Below are 27,912 nucleotides of genomic sequence, written 5' to 3'. Positions count from 1 at the left end.
CTCCCTCCCTCCCTCCCTCCCTCCTTCCTTCCTTCCTTCCTTCCTTCCTTCCTTCCTTCCTTCCTTCCTTTCCTTCTTTCCATTTCTCCCCCTGCCCACCTGTCTCTTTCAAGCTCAGCTAAGTATTTAAATTGAGCTGGACTGTATTATATCCAGTATTTTTATATATTTGTAGGAGAAGGAAGTTCTGTGTTAACTCAGTACATGTTGCCATAACAGGAAGTAGCACATTCATTTCTCATGCACTTGAATCCCGCCGAGTAAACAAAAATTGAATAAGCTACAGTGATTTTAATGACATAAAACAAGCTAATAAAATATATAAGGAGTTTGAAAAATTCATGTTCTCTAAGTACCAGAGTACTCTATTTTTACTCTTATAAATCTCAATATACATTAGATGATAATTCATAAATAATAACTATTTGTCATTAACTGAAATTCCTATAAAACACATACTAGTAAACAGGAATGAAGAATGGCGGGAAAAAAAAGAATATTTACTAAGAACCATGCTAAAGTGCTTTGATTATCCATGAAGAAAGTTTCTCCTATTTTATAAATGAGGAAAGAAGATTGGACCACAATTAGAGTACAGTAAAGCTGGGATTGAGCCCAGGTCTATTTGATACTTAAGGCTCACATTGTGCCCTACTGTCTTGAATTAAAACTTCAATCCAGAATATAAAATTTACTAAGTGTCCTCTGTATACCTGGCCCTCTCAAAAATGCTATGAAAGGTATCTAAAACATATATGATACAGGCTTTTTGTTATAGGAAGTAATCTAAAGAGTGAAATGAACATAAGAAATGTGAAAATAGTTAAGAAATCAGCCATTGATATATAAATGCCAAATTGTTGATTTTTGGATAGAATACCAGCCTCCTAGAGGACTTAAAGCTTCCTATATTTTAGCGTTAGAATAAAAATTTTAACATATCTTAGCTTTTTCAGAGATAAAACTGGGTTTATATATATGAAGGGGCTTGGTGAAAAGAATGTCTAACATCACTACGAACCATCGGTTTAATACTAGAGCATTGGTTTACTACAGCACCAAAGTGAGAGTTACCTTGAGGATCTTCTAATCTAACTTCTCAGTTTATAGGTGAGGTAACCAAGGTCCAGGTAAGTGAAGTTACTTAGCTAGTGTCCCAGGTTGATTAGAAGCAGAGCCTGGTCTAAAACCTGTGTTCTGACTCGTAGTTTAAGTGACAATCTGTAGTAAGATTGAAGGTTAAGTACTGCAATTTTGTCCCTGTATGTTATGAAGAATGCCTCCAGCCCTTCACCTACGGGCTAGTCAGAAACTCAATCCTTGTTCCACTTGATCCTCTTCATTATGAAACTTTTTTGTTCTGAGAATAAAGGGGTGATGACTATTCACTTATTGGTTACTTAGCTAATGAACCAGTAGTATCTGTCTACAAATCTCATTTTACAGATAAAAGGAGTCATACCCTCTACTGTTTCAGGACCAGAGTTCAGGTTGCTAACAGAGCCAAGCTGCTACACATTCGTTTTTTTTTTTTTTTTTTTAAGTTCGGGTGATTATTATGTGTCAGAAACTGTTAGTAAGGCTGCTTATAAATGATTTTTTAAAAATCTTGATCCACTACTTCAAGGAAGTTTTTGAAAAATTCCCATAATAGATGAAAACTTTTATATAAATAAAGGTGATATGTTACTGATAATAGTAAATAGTATTTGAAAACAAAAGGGGTAGACTTTAATGGATATAGAAAACTATCAGTTTTCTATATCCATTAAAGTCTTTAATGGATATAGAAAACTATCAGTGCTACTGATATCTCGTATCTCATCATACTTTCTGGAAGCTACAAAGTATGTTTTTATAAAATTTTATTTATACCAAATCTTAAATTAATTCTAGGAAAAGTACCAGACTTGAAAATAGCTAACATGATAGTTAACATTTCAAGTACTCACTATGTGTCAGATACTAGTACCGAATTACTTGTTTAATCCTCATAACCAACAACTCTATGAGGAAGGAATATCATTAGCCCAATAAGGAAACCAAGGCAGTAGAGGTTAAGTAATTTATCTCAGGGATTATAAACATAGAACTATAAACCCATGCAATCTTGTTTTAAAGTACAATCTCTTAACCAGCATGGTTTTTTTCCTTCTGTATGTCCAAGACACAAGAAAACTTAGAAGAAAATATTTGAATTTGACAGAAAAAGGCATCAGGTCACCAAGTGGATATGTCCCGATGAAACAAAATCTTACTAAAGGTTCTAAATTCCTCCCAGACCATAACAAATGAGAAGTGCAGTTTGCCAAAGAGTGGGTTTACATAAGTAATTTCCACCTAGGAAGAATCTTTTATGGCTTTTTCTTGGTTCACCTTAATCATATTTTCCCCTCATGTGAACTTTCAAACACTTTGTAGCTCCTAACCACACTATACCATAACTGCTTTCTTGTCTATACTGACCATATGACAGGAGCTATAACTGACAGGGCCTGTTTGTGGCCCTGTGTATCCCTTGTATATATAGCGTATACTCAATAAATAGTAGCTGAATGGACGAATGAACAGAATGATCATTTTTAGGTCTTAGGTTACAACAGTGTCCCCAGTGCTTTATTGCTCTTGTCTAGCTCCTTGAGGGTCTTTTAGGGGTTTAGGGCCCCTAGCATACAAATACTTTTTCAATATATAATTTCCTAATTAAGCTGATTTGTAAGGAATTAAATAATTTCTGATATTTATTAAATAGGTAAGAAGAGGAGAAGTTGACTTTAAGGCAGTAATCCCTGATTAATGCCCCTGCACAATGAGCTTTCTGGGTAGAATCCCTGTGAGAGAGGCAGCCACTCATTGAGGCTTTACCATTTTCTTGAGGAGCTACTGGGTAAAAATAAACCACATTTCTTTCCTCCCAGTTAGCATGCCTGTTTTTGTTTTGTTTTATTAAGAGAATCCTTTATAGAAATGATAACTATGAAGATAGTCTGTGACATTAAAATGATGGCCTACATGTAATATATTCTTTATTATCATTTTTTTGTAATTATAATCCATAATGTTTATTGAGTGACTAGAGGTTGAATTTGTACTAATTTTATTTTAAAGATAATTAAAAATTGCTTAGCTGATACCTTTAAAAAGTGAATAAGAAGAAAACTGGTCTCTCCATCCAGCGAAAGAGCCACAATAAAGAAATTATTTAATGGCGTTGCCTATATGTACATTTACAAAGACTGCACGAAAGTTTAGGCAAAGACTGGGCTAAAGGTTTAATTTCTTTCTGTACTATGAATGAAAATAGGAAATCTACAATTTATTCAATTTATTTAATCAATTTTTATTTTTAGTATTTTTTTTTAATTCTACAAATTGAACAATATTGGCTCCATCTGGTGGTCAAAATAAGCCTCCAGAGTGATGAAAACTGGTTAAAAGTGGTTAAATGAGGGAAGGCCTGAAGTACGCTTAAACATTGAACACTGAATATTGGAGTATGCTTCAACACTGACATTGATAAAACAGAATTCAGTCTATATTGCCACAGAGTTTTTATTTTTCTTTCTCTGTTGTTCATCCTAGCTTCATTGCTTCATGTTATTTTGGGTCTTAAAATAATTCTCAAATTAACACAGAATATTTTCTTCTGTCTTTTTCTACTAGCTGATTTGAAAAATACAATTACATTTATCTAGATTTTTGAATTGTATTCCATTTTGGAATACAAACTATAAATATACTCACTGATTTTTAGTTGTATTTTCCATTAGATACTTCCAGAAGGGGTAGCTTGTTACTATACGAGCATTCATATATAGGGGTACTATATATTTTATTTATTTATATTCTACTGCTTAATTTTTTAAATTCGGTTTAAAAGGAATATGTCCAGAATCACAACACAAAATATTAGTTCTAAGAAATTCTTATGCAGCAATGACCTACACATTTTACAGATGAAAAAACTGAGGTTAGAGAAGTTAAGTGATTATGCTAAGCTAGGAATATTGGAAATCAGATTTTCCAACAACCCTATATTGTTTCTTCTCTCTATATACTAGTTGCGCACTTTCTGTATGCAGTGCATAATCACTGCAGGTATATTTCATTACAATGTAATAATCACTTTGAAATTATATATACTTATAGTACAGTGTGACCAGTTATAAAATGGCACGAAATCTCCAATACAGATTTAATTCTCTAATTAGGTCTTTTCTTAATTTTTACTTTTGTTGTTTTCCCTTAAGATATTAGACACTTCTAAAATTTGTCTTTAAAGCCCCACTCCTATCCAAATACAAAATTTTATCTTTTTTCTAGAGTATATTGTTTTGTTGAGTTTATAATTCAAACAGCCATGTTGGTAATATCTGACAGTCATAATAGCACATAGTTACCACAAAGTATTATACTAAAAATCAATTTAAATGAATTTAATTATGTGAACTTGTCCAATAAACTGAGAGATGAAGTGAACTATAAATACAGGTCCTGAACATTAAACATTAAATTGGTTTAAACTGGGTATATCTTTTACTAGTAAGTTAAACAGAGTCTACCTGAAAAGATTTTTATCAGATATTTCTCCATTTATCTTAGTAATAATCATAAAAACAATTACAATATGTAAATGATTACTGAGAATTATTGAGGGACACAAATGGCTTTTCTTTTGGGGCTCCAGCTTTCCACCTGTCAGCTGTATTGTGTTGCTCCTGTTCAAGTTTACCTCATTCTCCCACACATGGACCTCTAGACTGGCACAAAGGTCAACTGATGTTGCTCCCAGGTCCTTCAATGGAAGACAATTTGTAATTCTCCAGATGGTGTGACTCACAATTCTTGTAGTTTGATGGCCCCTTTGATGATACCCCTATGTTGTCCTGTCATTCTGGAAGTGGCAATTACAAATTATATACTCTGTGTTGTAGCAATAAGAAAAATAAAATTCTTTAGGATGAAAAGATTTCATAAAACCAATAAGGGGGAATACTAAAGCAAAGATTGCTACCTAAAGTTGCCTATGGCTATGATTACCCTAGCAAATTAAACACTGCAGAATATCTGCATTTCTAATAACGCTAAGATGCGTTCTATTACTTTGCAGTAAACTCATGAGATACTTTTCTACAAGTAATTATAAGAGTTTACAAATTGGTTCAAAATAGTCCTTAAGTACTTGTATGTGTGGTATGGCAGAGTATTCTTTATTTTATTTTATTTTTTAGGTGAGGCAATCCTTGGTTGACCTCACAAATTGCAAGGACCTTGTCAGGTTACAATCCCTTATTTTTTATTTTTTACACCTACAGCACCTGGTCTTCCTAGGTGGTCTCCCATCCAAGTACTAAGCAGGTCCAACCCTGCTTAGCTTCCGAGATCAGACAGGATCAGGCTTGTTCAAGGTGATATGGCTGTAGATGGCAGAGTATTCTTTACATCCCCTACATGGCTCAGGAAACCAAAGCAATAAAATAGCTTCTGAAATACAAGTACAACTACCACTACTAGCACCATTACCATTTTTCAGGACTTAGTACATCTGAGATATAATACTAAGAACTCTGTGCTGACATTCTCACTTAATTCTGTAAGAAGAGAAAGGGTATTATCATTTCTATATTATGCATGAGAGAACAGATAGGATAAATACCTTGCCCAAGGTTAATATGGCTAATAAATTATAGAGCAAGGATTTGAAACCAAGTTGTCAGACTTCAAAGCCCATGGTTTTTCTATTCTATTATACTGCAAACAGTCATGGGGGAGAGGGGCACTATTATGCATGGGAGTGAGGAGAACAAAGACAGTTCCCATGTTAAGAAGCTTAGAAGCTGGTAAAGGAATAAGATATATTCTTTACTGTGTGGTGGTACAGGTGATGTAAGAGAGATCCTGATAAAGTACTATGACATTCATGCAGAGGAGGGAAAGGGAAAGTTGGGTAGAGGAAGTGGCACTATAACTGGACCTTGAAGGGAAAGACAATATAGCCATAGCAGGTAGGAGAGACATTCATAACCAAAGCATGAAGGCAACATACTGCAGGATGCACATGAAGAAGAGAAAAGAAAAGCTTTGTGAAAATGAAGAATGGGTGAATAAGATGGGGGAAACAGAAACTAAGATAAAAATCTGATCATGAAAGTCCCTAAGTGCCAGATCAAGGAATTTGAACTTTATTTTGATAAACAACGAGCAGCCACAATTTATACCTTTTGGGTTTGAGCTACAAGAAAATCATCCACAAGTGTTCGTGAGCCTTTTATAAAACTAAATGATGTGTGTTGAACCACTTTAAATTGTTATGTTGTTTTAACTTGTTTCTAAAAATTTTTTAAAAGGGTATTTTCTTATGGTACTAGTTTGAGTTAGTTGATAAAATGGGGGTAAAGTTTCAAGTTTCAGGATGCTCATTCTTCTCTCAATTAATGAAAACAATGCATTCCTCAGTCATTCAGTGAACAAAAGAACACAGGTGAGTAAGAGGAGAGAGAAAGATAGTGAGGAGGTTTGACTCCCAAAATCTCATTGAGATTTTCAACGATTATTTTAGGAATAAACTTTGAAAAATCTCCTGGGTAAAATTATTTTTCCACATCTATCAATATTCTAATTGAAATGTGAAAATATATGCAATTATTTGAAAGCATCGCACTCGGTTTCTGGCTAATCATTGTCTCAGAATTTTTTTTTACTTACCTAGACCATGTTCTCTATTATAGGTACACAAATTCTGGTTCAGACTTCACCCCTCTTCCCCAGTCTCCATCTCTACCGATATCTCCAGTAAGCTAAATTTTGAGATGATGTGAGGAAAGGAGAAAGGTCACCATACCTTTCTTCATCTGAAGGTGACCTGTGTCCAAACATGTTTTCTATAAGCTGAGGGTAGAGAGTGAGTTGGGTGGGGGTCACCTTGCTCAATCTTGGTGGTATTGCTGTGAACTGTAGACCAGCCTTCAGTCTGCTGATTCTGGCTTCTAACTAACAGGCCATGTTGCTTGTGGCTTATTTTATTTTTTAAGGAAACAATGGTTTGCAGTTTTATAGTGGAAAGAATATTGAACAGATCTGATTCTTCAAATCTACTATTTAAGTTAGCATGAGTACTAAATATCTTTAATGCTTAGGTTCTTCATTTGCAAAATAGAAATTATAATACTTGTTTAATCTACTTCTCAGGACTGTTATAGAACCAAATGTAATGAGGCATGTGACAGGACTTTATAAATGTTCATGCTATATTAATATGAGGTATTATTATCTGGCAGTGAATACAGGACACCATATTTTATGCCTATAAGCTACTTTATTAGTTATGGTTCCCTTTAAATGATTAAATCTCATTTGAAGGAATAGATATAATATTTTTCATTTTATTAACATACTCGTTTGAATAAAAAATATTTCTGTATATTAAGTCAAAATTTCAAGGCACCAATAAAACATAATTGGAATGCTTCTGTGAAGTGAATTATCAATGCTTAATTTATATTTCTATAAATCTGGATGTTCAAATGTAGCAATCTTATCATGAGGCTTACCTATTATTCTGAATTTGCTTAAGAATAAGCAGCATCTGCTGATATACTGATAGGACGGAAAATGCTTTGCTACTCCTATCTTCCTCCTATAGCCAACACTTGTACAAACAGTGCTTTCAACGTTCCAGTCAGTGTTCTAAGTGCCTTATGCATAGTAACTCTCCTAAATATAACAGGAAAGTAGGTGCTGCTAAAAAGACCAGGGTATTACATTTGGAAACCTATCCTTTTTGAAAAAGCTAACAACTGGAAAAAATATGTGATGAGTGAATGCGAGTGAGCTTTGACTGAGCAGAACTCCAAAGCTGTACCCAAGGATGTATGTTCCTTGAGGGCAGGGACTTTTCTGCCTTATTTGCCATTTTTCATCCAGAGCCTAGAATAGTATCTATAAGTTTTCAAGCATTATCATATAAATGAATTAATTTTTTTTTAATTAAAGGAAAGTGATTTTTCAGAGGAAAATGGATTCCTATAGAAAGTAATGGAAAGAGAGTGGGGAGATGGTAGGAATAAAGCAGAGTAGGCTGAATAATTGGACTTCCTTGTCCCAAATCTTAGGCTTAATGTCTCTGAATGTTTCTTATGTAGTATACAGCCAACAGGATCAGGAAACAGTAGGTAATATAATACTCATCAAGGTGATTTATCAACTAAAGTTAAAGCCCTTAAACTCTATATTGCAAAAACACATTTGCTGGGGAAAAGAAAAAAGGGTAATTATTTTGAAAGTGCCTCAGTTTTGAAATGGCATTAATTAATCCTTTAATGAAGAAGAATTGTTTTGGTTTGTTTGTGTGATTAATTTCATAAACTGAAATTGTTACTAAAGCAATCTTACACTTTTTTCTTGGTGAAGTGGAAAATTTCTCACCCTCTTATTTGGGATTAGAACATAATTACAGACACATTCTCACTGATTAATTTTTGAAAAATTTTTGGCTTAGTCACAAAACAAAGTCAACACATTGAATGGACTGGGTTCAATATTTCAAATTAGCAACTTCACATTCTTTTCCCAGCTCCATCACTTGTGGAGTAAAGGTTTAAGTCAACCCCACAAATGCTTTGTCTCTATTTTTTTAGATGGTAAACTCAGTATTAATCACTATTGCCTTAAAGGTATGTAACGTAATAAATGAATTAGTGTAATGCACTGTTAGAAATATCCAGAATAATAAGAGTGTGAATAATAGAAAAATAAAAAAAGCCAATATTGAGAAATATTTCTGAGAAACTGTTTGGATTCTATCCCAAGAGTCTGCCCAGCATCTTCACAAGATACAACTAGCACAGTCTTTGGCTGTAGTAGAGTAAATATTATAACCACTGTCTCTTTAACTACAACCAAATCGGTAAGAATAAACACAATTATTCTTCTCCATATACCTCATAAGGCAACTCAGCACAATACGGAATCAAGTGCAAGGGACTTCTCCACAGATTTTGTAGAAAGAAAAGTAGAAAGGACTTATTTTTGATGTTGTTTTTCTATAGCAGACTCAGTTAGTCTCCTAAAGTCACTGGAAATAAACCAGAAAAGAGTTGTAAAAAAGGAACTTAATGGTGCTAATTCTCGGGATTATCTGAAAGAAGCCCAAACAATGAGGTCACTTCTAGAGAGAAAGTATAGTAATATAGTGCCTAAAATAGCCTGCCAAATAGTAATAACAAAACCATAGACTGAGGGAGAGGATAAAAATGACTACATGAAAAATTCCATACCCTTTCCACTCTGTGATCCAGACACACAACTTACAAGATAAGAAAAGGTATCATGCTTTCTCTTATTCCCATGCGCTTTGCACACATCGTATCTTCTGTCTGGAATACTTTCATTCAACTATTTACTCAGTTGAACCAGTAGCCTCAAAAATCTGTGAAAGTGAGAGGTACCTAGTGTACGGAATGACCCACTGAGAGGCAAAAAGAAAATGTTAGAATTCTATTTATATTTTGCTGTATCTTTGAAACCTTTTTTTTTTTTTTTTTTTTTGGTGTATATATGTTACGTACAGTACACAATACATTTGCTCGGTAGTACCTATGTATGAGTTATAAACATATTTTAAAAATGTATATACTGGAAGTATTCACAATTTCTTTTATACTAAATGTCCACCAACTGACAGATAAACAAAATGTGGTCTAGCCATAAAATGAAATATTATTAACCATAAAGAGGAATGAAGTACTTGATATATCCTACAACTTGGAGGAAGAACCTAAAAAACACGCTAAGTAAAAGAAGCCAGTCACAAAAGGCCACATATTAAATGAGTTCATTCACATGAAATATCTAGAACAGAGAAATCTATAGAGATAGAAAGTAGATTAGTGGTTGTCTAGGGATGGGGGAGGGGAGGCTGAGGCTATAGCAGGAGATAGTAAAGGGTACAGTTTCTTTTTGAGCTGACGGTAAAAATTGACTGTGGTGATGGTTGAAGATATCTACGAATGTACTAAAAAACACCGAACTACATACTTTAAATGGGTGAATTATATGGTATATGAACAATGTCTAAATAAAACTGTTAAGAAGAAAAAATGAAATAACAAAAACTTTATTCTACAGGCGTAAACATTTTTGGAGACTACCTATTTCAATGACTGATGATTCTACTTTGGTTAGTATATCTAGAAAGATATGTTGCCATCTAGATTAACTGCCTTTCTTTTGCTCCCTCAAACCTTCATGAGAATATATACCATGCTGTATTAATATCTGGTAGATTGTCTCTTTTATCTGCTGAACTATAAATCTTATATCCTCATCCCACATCATGGATTAAAATAATTGTCAGGTAGCTTAAGCAATTAAAAGTAAAAGTACAATAGTAAAGTAACTAACGGAAGATAGGGATGAATGTTTAAACCATCTTGACCAGAGACCTGGGGAGCTTCAAAAAGTACTGACACCTGGATCTTACTTCCTGAGCTTTGGAATCTCATGATTCTAACGTGCAGAAAAGTTTGAGGACCATTGGTCCAGCGAAGAAGCAGTGATCAAGAAAGGAATCTTAGAGAAATGACCTTAAAAATGACTTGAAGATGGAGGCAATACTCATTACACACAGAAGGCATTCTAGGAAGAGGGAGCTGTGACAGCAAAGGCTGAGATTAGAAATGGGCTGGTATGTAGAAAAATTTAGCCTGTGTGAATGAAGCAGAGAATTCATAGCGAGAGATGAGACTAATATGGCAGGCAAAGCTTAGGTCTGGTAGGGCCTTGTATGGCATGCAAAGGATTTTATCCTGAAGGAAATGAGACACCATTAAAGAATTTTATGAAGGGGATTGACACATGATCAAATTTGTGTTTAAGAAAAGCCACACACAGAATGTATTGGCAGAATCTAAGATTGGCAAAGAGATCTGTTGGCAGCCTGTTAGCAGGTTGTTAAAATAACCCAACAGAAAAAAATTGTGGCTAAAATGGTCACTGTAGGACATAAGGCACAAACTAGAAACCTGTAGGAAAGAGGTGGAGTTTACAAGAGAAATGGACAGAAGTACCGTAGTACTTTGAGGATACTGCAGTACTTTGATATCTAAATCTAATTCCATTCATTCAGAAAAATAGGCAAACATTGATCCCACACTGACACATGATAAATGATGTTTTTCTCTAAAAATACTTCTAGGTATCTAGACAATGAAAGTTTCCAAAATAATTATCCCTGAGGTCTTCGATTTCACATTCATTTGAAGAAATCTTAAGAAATTTTTTATTTCCTAAGTAAAATAATAAATTTCCTTGAGATTATAATTTCCACATTTCCCAAGGTTCTTAAAAATCAAATCTACCCATCCACCCCAAAAAACACCAACTAAGTAAAATTAAAACTGTCTTGTAAGGTACCATAAACTCTAAAGTGAGATTTTAAAAGTCTTCCCAAATATTAGGTCTTTGACCACGTTAAAGTTAGTGGTTTTCAAAATGAAACTGTTTTCTGATCCTATTTCATCAAAAGTATGTACTAGTCACGATTTCTCCCCTACGTAGGTTATTTCTTCTGTGGGATCAAGGTTCTATAAACTATTGAACTATCCAACTCATGTTATAGAAATGACCATGTTACAGGAATGTGTCCACTCCTGCAGTTGGACCCATTGCTTCACTTCACCTCCCTCAGTGAGGAAGCTTTTTGTGACTAGAGTAGTTCTCACTCACTGCTCTGAATATCATGAAGTCTTATAGTTCATCTGTACACTAAATTAAGCACTTAAAATGTCTATTAATTATGAATAGTGTTTAATTATGACTTGATTATTAATACTGCTTGACTATTAATTATAAAATGTCTCCATGAATTATTCTTGTTCTATCCAGCAAAGGTGGAGTTTTCCTGAGCTTAGTACAGTGTTACTAGACATTTATTCTAACCCAGTGGTTTCTGAATGTTTTGAACCATGACCTAATATAGGAAATATATATTTTCATCTGGACTCTACACACATATATGTTTGGTATATAGCTAATATATAAAACCATATATATAATGTTGAACCATATACAATTACCGACATTCTATTGTTTTATCAACAAAACAGCAATTTCATATTGTTCCATCAAATGTAAAAGAAGGGAAGCTCTTAGGGAATATCTGTCTGACACTTCTTTTCTTGCTTTCTAGAAGATCATCATCATGCTAAATGAACTGTATACCGTTTCCATGCTGTATAACATTTTCTAAAAGTAAAGCTTATTCACTTCTGTTAATAACTAGTGAAACAGTACAGATAATAACAGATTGTAGACTGCTTATATTCTGATCAGGCTTTTTGCTTATTAAAAATGATGTTTATATAAAGATCTTGTACAGATGCTTAATTATTGACCATTCTGTCAATGAAAAACAGAAAACATGAGTTCTAATTCAAATGACTCAACTATTATCAGACAGATGCTGACACATGCACGGGCAAGTGTCACTATCAGTGCTAAGGTACAGCTAAATTAGAGTAGACTTCAAGCAAGGGCACAGGCATACAGGCTAACATGGGAGCAGTAGGAATGCTGTTAGTCTGCTCACTGGAGATTAAATCGTGTGTGTGCCTACAGTCCTCTCTCATCCTTTATGTTACCAACAGCCTTATCTGATGGAACAGTGTTGACAGAACTTGAACTGGTGCCAGCCCTACTGATGAGGAACAAGGTAGAACAGTTGCTGGCTGGAGGGAATGCTTCCTTTTTAGGAAGCAGCAGTAAGATGAATATGAAAACATGGTTGGAATGGACTGTCACAGGTTGCTGATATAAGCAATGGTTTTAAATGGATTTACTTTTTGACCCAGCAATTGTGCTTCCGGGTATTTATCAAAGAAAACCAAAACAATAATTAGTAAAGATCTATGCATCCCTATGTTCATGGTAACACTATTTATGATAGCCAATATATGGAAGCAACCTAAATGCCCATCAAGAGATGACTGGATAAAGAAGTTATGGTTCATATATACAATGGAATACTACTCAACCACACGCACACATAAAAATGAAATCCTACCATTTGTAATGACATGGATAGAAGTAGAGGTTATGCTGAGCAAAATAAGTCAGACAGAAAAAGATAAATACCATATGATTTCACTTATATATGGAATCTAAATAACAAACAAACAAAAAAACAAACTATGCGAAAACAGACTCACAAATACAGAGAACAATCTAGTGATGGCCAGAGGGGAGAGGGTTGAGAAGGGCTGGGAGAAAGTGGTGAAGGGTTAAAGAAGTACAAATTAGTAGTTGATAGATCCTCATGGGGATGGGGAGCAGGGCATAGGGAATGTAGTCAGCAGTAATGTAATGGCTAGGTGGAGAGCCAGAGGGAAGATAATCAGGGGAATCATTTCATAAACTATATAAATGTCTAACCAATGTACTGTAGTGTTGAAACTAATAATAAAATAAAATGCTAACAAAAGAAAAAAGAAATGTTTTTACTTTTTAGAAAACAATGGATCAAAGACAGTCAAATAAATGGCCAATGTATATAAGAAGGCACTCAAACACTGAGATAAATATAAATAAATATAAAGTATGCACATAGATATGCATATGAGCAATTGAACTGAGTTCTAGTTGATATAAGATTATGTTTAGTCCTTTTACATCAGAAGATTAAGCATGAGAAGAATAGTAAAGACAAGAATGGTAAGTTCTAGTCAGCTGAGAGGCCTGATTACTCACCATGCCAACCAAAAACTATAGACAATCTATGATGCCAATATAAAAATGAGGTGAAAAAGAAACTGCTTGTCTAATTTCAGAAAAGAAGTAAAACTTGAGACAGTTAAGTTTTATAACTATAAAAGCTTATAGGGGCAAAGGTAACAGTAGTTTCATTAACAAACACCTTTCATAAACTCAGCATAGATGTAGTCATTCTCAAGTCCTAGACCGATACAAGTCAACCTCTTCCATCTGCTCCATCATCCAATCTCATGATAGAACATAAAGGCAGTCAATGTGTCTTTTCCGCTGAACAGCCAACTTGAATGTCTGTCACTCTATTCACAAATTTTGTGAAATTGGACATCTGTTTATCCACAATGCAAATGATAACTAATGTTCCTGACATTACCAAATGGAGCCACAAAACCCAGAAATGCATATTGAAATGTTAAAGGGAATAAATTACATTCAGGATAGTTTTAGTGTTAGATATTTTGTTATATGCATTATATAACATGTACATATTTATGGTACATGTCTATGTATGTGTACATAGCTAATATACTAGTATCTTGGCATACTTGAATACTTTTATTCTTTCTAGGTAAAAGAGTTTACAAATATTTTTTTCTCTACCACTTAAAAAAAAAGGTGATAATCATGTTTGCTCACCTTACTTGACTGATTAAAAATAACAATTTTATTTAGCATTTAGAATATTTTGATTGTGGTTCTGGCTTGCACAATTGCTGGAAGAGATAATTTGTGGTTGGGAAGAGAGAATGATGTGGGTAAGATATGGAGGAATCTGATGGCAAAGCAAAATATTCTTCATTCCACTGTGTAAAAAGCATATACTGGCAGTAAATAAAATATCAGCAACTAATTGATCAATTATTACAAAAGTACTCTAATCCAAGATATAAAAAAATTGATTTTTGTATTAACTATTAATTAAGTGTTTGTTTTTGCAATTCGAGATGACAGGCAAAAACCAAAAGCCCCACCCCCAAGCAGATTCATAATCACTTTTCTGGACCTAAAGGCTCTCTTAGCTCACATGCAGGGTTATACAGTATTCCACAAAATACTGTACTCAATATTGACTGTCACCACTACAGAAGGAAGACTGCAGTTGCTATCACGTGATTTCAGTCCTACCAGCTGTGTTGGTGCTCTTGGGGGAAAAACTCAATTAAGTTACCTGAGCCACAGCTTCCGTGTGTAAAATACCACCTGTACTACCTTCCTTATGAGTTTTTGTAAGAGAGAAATGAGGAGGAGGAGGAAAGAAAGGCATAATGTTATTCACGAGTTTGAGCTTGTGTTAGACACCTCTAATTGCTCAAGTAATAATTCTTCTATCTTCTTTTTTTTGCTAACAAAATCCAGGGTTGGTTTAGGCAACAGAATGCTCAGTATCAGAGGACTAATCATGACTGTTTTAAGCAATTTAGTTCATCTTTCATCTTTCATTTCACTCAATGATTCTCTAAATATTTTTTCGAATGCCCATCACATGCCAAATACTATTCTAGGTGTTAGAAAAACACAAATATTCTGGTGGAGAAGACAGAAAACAATAAATAAAATATACAGTATATCAGAAAGTGATAAGATAATTCAGAGAAGAATGAAGTAGGTAAGGGCAATTAGGGAGTAGCAAGCAGAGATAGTCAAAGAAGCCCTCAATGAAAAAAAGGCCTGAAAGGTAAGACAATGAGTCATGTGGATATCTGGAGGAACTTCAGTTCAGTCAGGGTAACAGCATATGCAATGTCTGTGAGACAGGAAGCATGACCAAGATATACTTAGATCAGCAAAGAGGTTGCTGTGCCTAGGACAAAGTGAGTGAGAGGAGAGTATAAGAAGATGAAATAAAAGAGGTAAAAAAGGAGGTGAGGGGCACAGATTATGTAGACTCTTACAGACAGACATACGTTTTTTGGCTTTTAAGAAACCCATTGGTTGGTTAAAAAAAAAAAAGTGACAAAACTTAACTTGGATTTTTAAAGGACCATCCTGGCTGGTATGTTGAGGATAGATTTTCAAAGGCCCTGGTGGAAAAAGAGATCAGTCTGGAGACAACTGCACTATCTAGGTGAGAGATGACTGTGGCTCCCTCCAGGGCAGCAGTGGAAGTGGTCAGATTCTATATCCTGGATTTGTTGATCAATTCAATTGGGAGTATAAAAGAAAGAGAGGAGTCAAGGGTGACTGTAAGCTTAGCTGAGATAAGGAAGATTTCAGGAGCAGCACATTTGGAAGATAAGATCAGTAGTTCAATTTGGGACATGTTAAGAAGTTTTTTAAACACTTTGGACTTTATTAGCATATAGATATTTAAATCCATGAGATTAAAAGACATGAGCAAAGAAGTAAATGTAACATAAGAGAGAAGATATTGGAGGTCAAATACAGAAGGTGATTCAAAGAAGAGAGAGATCGACAGTGCAAAATGCTGGTGACAGATCACTTAGAAGGAGGCTAAGCAGTTGACTTGTGAGAATGGAAGTGTAATGAGTGTATTTAAGAGGGAAGGGGAGGAGGGGAATTGGAGATGGCAAGCACGTACATTCTTTTAAGAAGTTTTTCTGGAAACAAGGACAGAGATAAAGAGCAGTAGCTGGAGAAGGATGTGGAGACAAGAGAAGTTTTATTTATTTTTAATAGAAAATACTGAATGTTTTCATGCTGATGATAAATGATTCCATAAAGAGGGAAATATGAAGATATAGTAGAGAAAGAAGGGAACTGCTGTGGTGTCTTTAAGTAGGTGAGAGGCAGCAGGATCTAGTGCACAAGTGGAGGAGTTTTCTTCTGGTTGCTCATAGTTAAGCAACTCCTCCTTGCCAGTGACTGGTCCAGGGCACATGTTCATTTTCATAGACCCAGTTTTGGCCAATGATATATATATATAAAGAGAAGTCTGATATGGTAGGGGGGTCTGGGAAAGATTTTCTTTCCCATAAAGAGAAAGGTCCAAGAAGAGAAAGGTCTTTTTCATCTACCTTTCCTTCCTGCTTTGGATGCTATTCTCCGAAGACATGATGCTTAAAGCTGCTGTAGACATCTTATGACCATGAGAGGAAATCTACAATGCTCTAGTAACTTTGTAAACTATGGGTGGAATGTAAGATCCATTAGGACAAAAATGTTTTTTTTCCCCCAGCTTTATCAAGGTACAATTGACAAGTAAAACTGTAAGATATTTAAAGTGTACACTGTAATGATTTGATATACATACATACTGTGAAAAGATTCCAGACATCTTTATTTTGTTACCTGGTGTATCCAAAATGTCTGAAGAGTGCCTGGCTCATAGTACACTCAATAAGTATTTGTTGAATAAATTAACTATGATCAAGATGGGCCATGTTTTTCAGAAACTCACAGTATAGTAATATCCATGAGCAAATAAAGAGGTAATTACATTCCTATGCTCTAAGTGATGAGATAGGGATAAGAACAGGGTGCTAAGAAGCTGTCAGGTTTAGCTTATCTTGACTCACAAATGCAATGAACTTCTTCTCAGACTTTGAAAATCTGCTCACCGCTGTTCGAATGTTAATTATAAAATGTTTTGTTTCCGTAACTTCTTCAATATCTTTATAAAAGTAAGTTGAAAATAACTATATTTTACAAAATCCTTGTATTTTTCCTTTGTAAGACAGATAGTACCATGATCTTGCTTAACATGTTTTATTCATTGACTTCATTTTTTCCCCTTGTCTCCATCTTTTTTTCACCGAGGAGTACACTCATACTGATGAAGCATTTTACCACAGCTACCACCAGTTTTTATTGAAAAGCATACAGGATGCCCTGTTTTAAACATTTAAGAGTTTTGATGTCTGTTTTGTTCTTTAGAAGAGTTATATTTCTATGTTCCATGCCAACATGCTTTTTCTTTCTTTCATTTTAGCAGATACCATTATCTTTTTTTTTCTATAATCGTTTTTGTATACCTGAATACAATGAGCTCCTTCACTATACAACAGAAGATAAAGTATTTATAAGTTAATATAGGAGCGCACATGTGACATTATATGCACAGGAATAAAATTAAAGCCGAAGGGTCCAAAGCCTGGACTAAAACCATATTTATGTTCTTTAAGGCAAGAAAAATTATTTAGTCTATAGTAACAAGTAAGTAGCAGCAAAACAAATATTTGGTTGACTGTGAAAAGCCAATGTTTTCATTACTCGTTACAAACATAAAAGCTAAAAACAGGCTGACCAAGCACATGCTGACAGCAAATACATGTATTCATCAATCTTTTGGTGTGTACAAAACTGTGATTCCTAATTTATGGATTTATATGCAATGAAAATATAACTGACTTTGTCTTAAATATATCATATGCTATTATGCATATACATATATATTCATAATGTCCATTTATTTTAAAAAGAACTATTGAAAATTTTTCTTCACTAGTATAAGATACAGTACTTCTTGCCCTTAAAAGTGCTTTAATCTAATGTAATATACTCAGCATACCAACAAACTTATTAACTATTTGTATATACATGTAAATAACTGCTTTGATAACCTGTGAAATGGTTATAAATGGCTGAATGCTTTCTATGCTAAGAAGTCTGTAATTGGTGATTTATATAAATTATTCAATATCTTATAACACACTTATTTTTTATTATTACTCTGATCTTACAGATAAGAAAACTGAGGCTCAGAAATGACTTGCCCAAGATTCCCCATCCCAAGGATCAGGAGTAATGAAGCCCATATCTGTCTGAACTGGGATTCCATAAAATCATACTCCTGATAGTGTGGCAGAGGGGCTGAAATGTCTTACAAATGTGAGATTTTGTATTTAGCAATTTTCAATCCTATTTTAAAAATTTTATTATAAATACACATTATTTCTCTATTTAGAAACATATTTGTACAGAGAAAAAAGAATAGAAATGTATATTTCAGTGGCTATTTTTGTGTGAGAAAAAAGGTGACTTTATTTTCTTTGTTTTACGATAACATTTTTCTGCAATAAAAATGTTAAATTTTAAATAGTATATTTGGCTGAATAAAAGAATTAGCAAAAGAACAAGGATTCTTGCTATTGAAGAACACAGTTACAAATATGGAGGGGTGGGAAGACAAAAATATACCCTTTGGTGTGGGGCTATAATTAAACTATCAGTATATCTCCCTGGCCTGTTGGCTGAGAGAGTCTAGAAGAAATAGAAATGAGCACACTTAGCACCCAGATCTTGATTGCTAAATACTGTTCTCTGCTACAAGGAACCAGAGCTCCTTAGAAAAAGGAATGATTTCAGGCTGGAGCAAGGAAAGTATAATGTGAGTCTAGAACATCTTATTAAATCAGAAAAAAAGAAGTGCTCAAATAATAATGGGAAAACATCTAAAGAGCCACCTTGAAGGGTCAAATAAAAATAGAATAAAAATATTTATTTTGAGCACCAAAATAAATAATGATAAAAACATATTATAATTCATGAAATTAGATACTATGAATTTATATTGAAATGCATAAATAAATGGAGAAGGAAAGCTTTTTTTAAAAAGTAATGGAATGCAAACTATAAACATAAAAGAAACGATAGAAAGTCATCAGTGAATACTAAAAGTAATGGGTGAAAGGTTGATGAGGAATGAGATCTTTACATAATCTCAAAAATATCTCCCTACAACTAAATATAACTAAATTTTCGATGCATTATCTTGGATTGGTTCCTGAACTGGGGGAAAAACAGGCCTAAAGGATATTATTAGGACAAACACAAATTATGAATCTTGACTGTAAATTAGATAATAGTCTTATATCAGTGTTAAATTTCCTGACTTTGATAATTATACTGGTTATATAAAAGTCCTTGTTTTTAGAAAATATACATTTAAGTATTTAGAAGAAAGACCTGTCATCACTAAGATGCACTCAAATAGTTTGAGAAAAATATCATGTAGCTACACAGACATATTACTTACATACATAGAGCACATGAAAATGTAATAAAGTGTAAACCACTGGTGAATCAAGGTGAAAGATACATAAAGGTTCATTCATTGTACTGTTCTTATAACTTTTCTGTAAGTTTAAAACTATTTTCAAAATAAGTAACCATCTCTTATAATATGAATGCTTAGTCCCTGGAACCTTTGGAAAATCAGTTTTTATAAGCTTTAAGAAAGAGATTTAATTCTATTTAGCATATATCCAATGAACAGCTCATTTATAAGATGCCATGCCAGGTCCTACAGATTAGCTAGATCACTGGTTCTGAGTGTGGGTATCCAGACGAGATCTGCAGCATCAGCTTTACCTGAAAACTTGACAGAAATGCAAATTCCTCAGCTCTATCCCAGACCTATCTATGAAATACTGATAGAACATAGCACAGTAATAGGGGATAAGATGGTAAACCATCTGAAAGCAAGATTATGGAGAACAGACGTAAATGATTTTATAGTTAATATGGTATATAATAAGACACTACTGAAGATCTGTAAGCAGTGGAATAACTATATTAAGATCACTCTAGTAGCAGTGTATAGAATGGATCACTTCTGGGAGAGTCTAGAGAAATAAACAGTTTTAGTTTCCTTATAGTAGTGGCAAGAAAGATGTGTTAAGAGCAATAAGATCTTGCTCCCAGGCATCTGTTGTCAGTTTGGCTCAAATAAACTCATAAGAATTCTTAAAAAAAAAAAAAAAGGATGTGTTAAGAACCCTAACTAGCCTAGAAGACTAGAACAGGACAGATAAGAGATTCCATAATGGGTGAATGCCTAAGTCCTATCAATTGGCTGAATGTGGCACAGGCACATGGTAAGGAATCAGGAGTAAGGACAGGGGAAGTGGTGAGGAATAGGCAAAAGCAATCAATGGTTACTGAGATTTTCAGGCTGGATAGTTGATAGAACACTTTGAATTCTGGTGAATTCGAGAAAACTTCTTATAGCTGGGCCTTTTAAAGGATAAGGATCCCAGCCTTTCTTAGAATCCTATAAAAGCACATTCTTCTAAACAGTGTCAACTAAGGAAGCAGTAATTTGGCCTTATGATTCTATAAAGCATGTTTCCCTAAATGAGGTCATGCGAGGAAGTGGTTTTCAGACTTGCAGATTTTAGAGATCTGTAAACATTCCAAACAAACTTTTAATGGATGAGATGCTTTTTATTTAACAAATTAAGAACTTTAAAAAATACTTCTATTGAGAGTAAAAATTGGTTAAAACCTCTTTGGAAAGTAAATGGCAATATCTAGAGGAACTAAAGGTGTACATACATATCCTACAGAATGTGGCTTGTGTATAAGCGCATTTGCTAAGAACAGACATCAGTTGAATCAGGGCTCTGATGCTTCCTTCCTGTAGGATTTTGGACAATTTACTTAACCACTCTATGACTCAGTTTCTTTATCTGTAAAATGTGGAAAATAATTGTGTCTACCTAATGTTTTGAGGATTAAAAAAAACTAATATAAGGCACTTAGCTCCTGGCACATAGCAGTGGTAAACATACTCGCCATTATGAACATGATGATGATGACAACTCACACCTAGCAATGTCATTTCAAGACAAACCCTAGAGAAACTCTTGTTTATGTGCACAGGCGAAACATACAAGGATGCCGTCCAAAAATGTTTAAAATAGAAAATATATGGAAATAACCTTAAAGTCTGTGAATAGGAGAAAAATAAACTGGCATAAGCATTCAGTTAATACGTCATTTAAAATGAATGAACTATGTGCTACACATAATGACATGGGTAAGTGTGCAAATCATAATTTTAGGTAAAAAACAGGGTGCAACTAGATATATACCATTTGATACCACTTACATATGTGGCATACTAACATTATTATTATTATTATTATTATTAATGGCTACCTATAGATACATGTAGTAAAAGAGAAAAACATGCATGGGAAGAGAAGGGAACACTCTTCTAGGTAGTGAGTACTTTGGGGAAGGAGAGAAATGAAACTGGAGTGTTTAGAGAGAACTTAAATGGTATCTATAAAGTTTACACTTGAAAAAAGAATCTAAAACAAATATGAAAAAAATTATGACTAGTTGGGTAAAAAATAGGTTAAATCCCTGCACTTTATGTTTAAAATATAAGGTAAAAAAAGGAGAAAAAAAAAGAGTCCATCAATTTAAATATATTTTTAAAATGTACTACATTTTAATATTTTAATTATTTTGAAATAATTTTAAACTTACAGAAAGGTTGAAGAGTAATATGAAAATTTACATATTTTGTGACAGGTTTTATTATTTTCTCTTCCTTTGCACACATCTTTTTTTCTCAACCACTTGAAAATAGTTTGCCATACACCGTGGCTCTTTACTCCTAAATACTTCAGTCTGTAATTTATAAGAACAAGGAGAATTTCTTATGTACCTATAACATGGTTATCAATTTCAGAAAATACTGATGCTATATTTTAATATACCATCCATATTGCAATTTTGTCAAGTGCCTCAATAATTTCCTTTCTAGCATTATTTTTTGCTTTGTTTTAGGATCCAGTCCAGGATCATATATAGCATTTAGTTTTGATGTCTCTTAGTCTCCTCAGTCTTTCTTTGTATTTCTTCATACATGGACATTTTTGAAGAATACAGGGCAGTTGTTTTTCTAATAAACAACTTTGGGTTTGTCAGATGATCCTTTATAATTAGATTCCAGTTATGGACCCCTAGCTAGAATACTATAGAAGTGATTGTGTGTTCTCCATAGGGTACTGTAATGAGATACATGGTATACCTCATTGCTGATGTTAATTCTGATATGTCGGTCAAGGTGTCATATGATTTCTCTATTGTACAGAGAAATAATGTATATATTGCACATTGCAACTAATAAGGGAAACAATGTACGATCATGTGAATATACTGCTCTCCATCAAACATTTCCCCCAGATTTAGACTTAATTGATGATTTCTGGCCAAACTACCTTCACTATGAAAATAATAATTTTCCAACTCTACTTGCTCCTTTCACATAAACTGGTTGGCATCATACCGTAAGGAGGAGGCTTCCCTTCTCTTCTAAGTCGTCATTCATTCATTTATATAACTATGGATTCAGGGATTTCTATTTTTTTTTCCCCCAATGGTTTAAACTTTTCCCAATGGTTTAAATTTAATGTCCTAAAGTACTTTTTTTTTTTGCATTTTTTAATTGAGACAAAATTCAGGTAATACAAAATTCATCATTTTAAAGTGTAAGTTTAAAATTATTTCAAAATAAACAATTAAAATAAGAATAATCACAATGTTGTACAATCATCACCATTATCAATTCTAGAACATTTCTATCATCCCCAAAAGGAAATACTGCATCTGTCAATGGAAATACTATTAATAGTTAGTCACAATGATCACTTCCCTGCAGCCCATGGCAATCACTACCTTCTTGCTGTCCTTATGGATTTGCCTATTCTGGACATTCCATATAAATGGAATTATATAATGTGTGTCCTTTTGTGTCTAGCTTCTTTTATTTAACATAATGTTTACAAGGTTCATGCATCTTATAGCATGAATCAGTACTTCATTCCTTTTCATGGCTAAATAATATTCCATTGTATGGACATGCCACTTTTTATTTATTTATTCATTCATCAGTTGATAGACATTTGAATTGTTTCCCCTTTTTGGCTATTATGAATAATGCTGCTGTGAACATTTGTGTACGTGATTCTGTTTGAACGCTTCCTCTTAATTTTCTTAGGTATATACCTAGGAATAGAATTACTGGATCATATGATAATGCAATGATTAACTTTTTGGGAACTATTAAACTTTTTTCAAAGTGGCTATACTATTTTATGACTAACAGAACACCCTCTAATCAGCAATGTATGAGGGTTCCAATTTCTCCATATCCTTGCCAACACTTTTAAATTCTTTTTTAAAATATAGATATTCTAGTGGAAATGAAGTAGTATTTCATTGTAATTTTGATTTGCATTTCCCTAATAGCTAACAATGTTGAGCATTTTTCATGTGCTTATTGGTCATTTGAATATATTCTTCAAATAAATGTGTATTCAAATGTTTTGCCCATTTTAAAACTGGATTGTTTAATAGTATACATAGAGAACCATAAAGATTCCACCAAAAAAATTACTGGAACTGATAAATGAATTCAGTAAAGTGGCAGGATACAAAATTAATATTCAGAATTTGGTTGCATTTTAATACATCGATAATGAACTATCAGAAAGAAATTAAGAAAACAATCCCATCTACAATGACATTAAAAATTCTAGGAGTAAATTTTACCAAAGAGGTAAAAGGTATGTACTTGGAAAATTACAAGACATTGAAGAAAGAAACTGAAGAAGATATAAATAAATGGAAGCATATATACTGTACTTATGTATAGGAAGAATTAACATCGTAAAAATGTCCATACTACCTAAAGAAATCTACAAATTCAATGCAATTCTTATCAAAATACCAATGGCATTTTTCACAGAATTAGAACAAATAATCCTAAAAGTTAACCAGAACTACAAGAGACCCAGAATAGCCAAAGCAATATTGAGAAAGAAGAACAATGAGATATTACCTCCCACCTGTCAAAATGGCTATCATCAATAATTCAAAAAACAACAAGGTTGTTGAAGATGTGGGAAAAAAGGGAACCCTTGTGCTCTGCTGATGGGATTGCAAACTGGTGCAGCCACTGTGGGAACAGTATGGAGGTTTCTTGAAAAATTAAAAATAGAGATACTTTTTTATTACGATTTCCCACTGAAAGGAACCAGGGCTCTTTGGAAAAATGGCTGATTCCCAAGACTGAAACACCTATTATGCAAGAAAATGAGAAGTGCTCCAAAAAAATCAATTCCACTTTTGGGTATTTGTCTGAAGAAAACCAAAACATTAAATCAAACATCAAAAAGATATATGCATCCTTATGTTCACTGCAGCATTTTTACAATAGCCAAGATATGGAAACAACCTAAGTGGCCATCAATAGATGATTAAATAAAGAAGTCGTGGTACATATATACAATGAAATATTACTTGGCCATGAAAAACTATGAAATCTTACCACTTGCAATAACATGGATGGACCTAGAGGGTATCATGCTAAGTGAAGTAAGTCAGATAGAGAAAGACAAATACCGTCTGATTTCACTTTTATGAGGAATCTATAAACAGACAAACAAACAAATGAGAAAAAGACTCAGATACAAAGAATAAAATGATTGTTGTCAGATGAGAGAGGGATTAGGTGGCGTGGTGAAAAAGGTGAAGGGATTAAAAAATACAAATTGGCAGTTACAAAATAGTCACAAGGATATAAAGTACTGTTATGGGGAATATAGTCAATAATATTGTAAAAACTATATATGGTGTCAAGAGGGTAGTAGACCTATTGAAGGGATCACTTTGTAAGTGATATGAACGTCTAACCACTATGCTGTACACCTGACACCAATATAATATTGAATGTCAACTGTAATTGAAAAAAATAAAAGTAAAAAAAATTGGATTGTTTTTCTTTATATTCTTGAATTGTATGTCTTCAATTATTGGAAGTTCAGATTATTCCAGATATGACCTGGGGCTGATAGGGGGTGGGGGTGGGGAACTTTCAAGATGCCTTCTATGACCTCTTAACATGTGACCATCATTTTTTGGAGCACTTTCCACTTTCTTGCATAATAGGTGTTCCAGGTTTGGAAATCAGCCATTTTCCCAAAGAACCTTGGTTCCTTTCAGTGGGAAATTATATTAGAAAGCAAGATATTGGTGCCAGGTATGCTCACTGCTACTGATTTTTTGCTTTTAGACTTTTTTAGCAGTCAAAGGTAGAATGAATACACACACACACACATATACATATATGTGCACATACACATACACACATATGTATAGGAAATCATGATTTCATGCAAATCCAATCTATTCTCAAAGCTTTTCCTTATCATCCCTCATTCTATATTTTTATCTCCTTTTTCTATAATGAGAACTCTGGTTCTCTACACCATTAACATATGTGTTCATTTACTAAATATTATCATATACATACAATAATTTTATAATTAGTATGTTTATAGCACTATAAAAATAAAACTTAGCACTACAAAAGTAAACCTCTTTTACTAAAAAGAGTTCAAGATTTGTTTACTAGTCTCCCTACCCTCAACCAAAAACAGAATCAAAATATTATGTTCGAAATTTGAATTAATTCTTTTACCCTCATTGGTGTAATATTCCTCATTTGAAATATAGTTGGGTTTATTTATTTCTGTTTGCATTATTTCAGTTTCTTTTCCTTCCCACAATTGTTGATTTAATTTTATTTTTAAAATATATAGAACATGAATACATTTCTACAGGTTAAAATTACATCAAAAGATATGTCACTGCCTCTCTGTCTCTTGAATCTATGCTTGCTCTCCCATTCCTTAAAAACTATCAGCTTCATTGCTTTTTGGCTTATCTGTCCTACATTTTGTTTTGTTTTGCTGTTAGCAAAAGTAAGGGTGTGTGTGTGTGTGTGTGTGTGTGTGTGTGTGTGTGTGTGTGTGTTATGTGTGTATTCTTATTTCTTCATTTTTTTTAACATAGAAGGCCATATATTTGCACCATTTGTTTTTTCATTTACTTTCAAAGAATAAAAAATTTTAAGATCCTGAAAAGGAATTTTCTAGAATATTCCTGGGAAGGAAGCAGCAAATTACTATTCTTTCCCTGCCTTTATTTGAAGTCACCCTCTAATAATCCAGTACTAGTCATGAAACAGAGATTGCTAAAAGGAGAAAATGAAGAAACTTTCTGACAACTGAAAGCAAGCAGTGTTGTCATTCTTAATATTATATTTCGTATCTGTACTTTTAAATGTTTGTTTTTGCTATGCAAGAGTGAAAAATATATTTCAGAGAAGCAACTGGGATACCTATGTTGTAAGCCTGAGGAGTCAATGGTGATAAGAAGAAGAACCAAGTTTATCAGGAGAATGAGGACTGAGAAAAGGCAGTAAGTATGGGTAACTGCTGACTTTTAAAAGAACAATTTTGGCACAGTTGTGAAGTTAAGAATCTAGATCCCAAGATATAATAAGGAGTTGTGATCAAAGAGAGCCAAGGATTTAAAACTACTCTTTTCAGAAGCAGGTCAACAGTGGAACACCAAGTTTGGAAGGCAGAACACAGAAGAAACAAGGTTAAAACATTATCTTTAAGGTCAGGAGAGAAATGAACAGATATGAGACAGAGAGAGGAATAGTTAATTTTGCATAAGAAAGAAGAGAAACTTTCTGAAGATTGTGGGAAGGAGTGGGGGGATGGTTAGCCTTGAAAAGAGCTAGAGTCACCTTGACCTGAAAAAAAAGACCGGCTGGAAAAATGTGTGGAGAAACAGAAATTCTGTGGTGGAAAGGAGTAAAGTTGAAGAAGCTCAAATTAGATGGTCTTTTCAAAGGAGTAAAGATGAGGTAATCTGTGAAAAGCTGGGGCAGGGAGGCGGGGTTGGCACTGGAGATGTGAGGACTATGGAAAACGCTTGGCACAGAGAGGCCATGTGGTGCACACAGTTCAGAATAAACAATATAAACATGACAATCTCTGTACTGGAATTTCTTCAGCTTTGAGAGTTTAGTAATGTGAACTACACTTACCTACATTAAAACTGATGATGTCAATAACAAGTAAATCCTTTTGATTTTCCCCTATTTTAGTGAAATACTTGCCAGATTTTCTAAATGATGTAACTGTTCTGAAACTGTTGCCATCCTTCTATTATTAAACTAAAAATTTTAAGCTATCCTGTAAAATCACAAACAATATAACAACTCAACTAAAAGTTGAATTAAAAAAATACAGCCTTTGCTAAATCTGCATTAGAAATACGTACATTTGTGATTATATGCATACATATTTGTTACCTTAAGCTAGTAATAATATTAACTATTTAAAGAATTCTATACATCGGTATAGTACTTAGCAGACTGAAGTGACTTAATGTTTAATGTTCAATAAGCATTGCTATTACGTGGTAAAATTCACCAAATTTTTTGAGAATAGTTTTTAAAATGACTTAATTTTTAGAGCAAATCAAAAGAACCCAACTAGTCATAATATAAAATGGCGCTAATCCCAGCAGAGAGAGAGATTAAAAACTAAAAAAGTTAAAGAAGCTGTAAAGGCAATCTTTGATAATTCTGGG

The 27,912-nt window shown here is 33.6% G+C and overlaps 1 protein-coding gene and 1 pseudogene across 1 annotated transcript in view; both read right to left on the bottom strand.

Moving 5' to 3' along the window:
• Positions 1 to 27,912, bottom strand: part of CWC27 (CWC27 spliceosome associated protein homolog) — a 169,412-nt gene that overhangs the window by 30,634 nt on the left and 110,866 nt on the right.
• On the bottom strand, positions 5,307 to 5,425 carry LOC112480698 (annotated as a pseudogene).

The sequence above is a fragment of the Pteropus alecto genome, unplaced genomic scaffold (genome assembly GCF_000325575.1).
Source record: "Pteropus alecto unplaced genomic scaffold, ASM32557v1 scaffold20, whole genome shotgun sequence".
Classification (NCBI taxonomy): domain Eukaryota; kingdom Metazoa; phylum Chordata; class Mammalia; order Chiroptera; family Pteropodidae; genus Pteropus; species Pteropus alecto.
The sequence above is the reverse complement of the archived record's forward strand: the minus strand, read 5'-3'. Positions and strand labels throughout refer to the sequence as shown.